This window comes from Nicotiana sylvestris, chromosome 4 (assembly GCF_000393655.2).
Source record: "Nicotiana sylvestris chromosome 4, ASM39365v2, whole genome shotgun sequence".
NCBI classification, from domain to species: domain Eukaryota; kingdom Viridiplantae; phylum Streptophyta; class Magnoliopsida; order Solanales; family Solanaceae; genus Nicotiana; species Nicotiana sylvestris.
In genome coordinates, this window is record NC_091060.1 from 157,129,160 (window position 1) to 157,130,323 (window position 1,164).

Genomic DNA, 1,164 nt, shown 5'->3' on the forward strand with positions numbered 1-1,164 from the left:
ACACCTTGCTGATCAAACCTGCAATCAAGTACAACTTGTGAGCCTTTGGGACTAATTTGTACATATTTCTAATCAAAACTTAAGCAAGAAGGAGTGTAAAATGCATCATAATCCCTAGTTATCAAGTAGTTAGATTCTTATTAGGGTTGTAACCCAACCCTAGTGTGTAAACCTTATGGGTATTTAATTTAATGTTTGTTTAAGATTGGGTGTTGATTATTTAGCCTAGTTTATACTTTAATTTTAGAATTAATGGTTGAAAATATTGATTCATGCCTTCTTGACTTAGTCTTTACTTGAGAAAGAGGGACCTAGTCTAGGATAATTTGGCTAACAAAGAATTGGCTAATTGAAGGTTTGATTAGCCTAATTAAAGGGTTCAAACTAGATATAGGAAAACCCGATTTGAGCTCATATCAACTATTTAGCTCGATACCCAGTTGGGCTTGAGAAAACCAAATTGGGCAAAATCACTCTATGACCGAGAGATATTGAGTGGATAACGTAGAGTTGAGAGATATAATACACCACAATCAACAAAATACGTTTTAACGTATTTAACTCATTAGGCGAACACCTAGATTAATGTTACGTCCCTAGGCTTTTTAACTATTTGAAAAAATACCAAAAACAATCATTCGCTTTGTAGTTTCTACTCTTAGCTTATAATTGTTAGAGTAAAATTAGGATAAAGATCAAAACCCTTTGTTTGTAAGTGCAATCTAGTTGTTCCATTTGCTTTCGTCAAGTGTATACCACTAACACCCATATTAAACTCCTCGTGGAAATCAACCCCGACTCTTGTTGGGTAGTATTCTTCCCTTGACTGTTTCCACTCACTATTGAGTGCGGATTGGACTTGGATCAGCTTCCACCCACTCAACCTCTAACCTTGTTTCAACTTCCACCCTCTCATTCTCACGCTGATTTTCTGAAACCTCCAGTTGAGCCTTTAGACTCGTGATCTCCTTGTCCTTATCCTCTCCCATTAATTGATGATTTCTTTCAGCTTCTACCCTCTTAGCCCACTAACCTTGTTTCAGCCTCCACCCTTTCAGCCACTAACCTTCTTTCAGCTTCCACCCTCCCATCCACTAACCTTGTTTCAGCTTCCACTTACTTAGCCTCTAACCTTGTTTCAACTTTCACCCTCTCAGCCTCTAA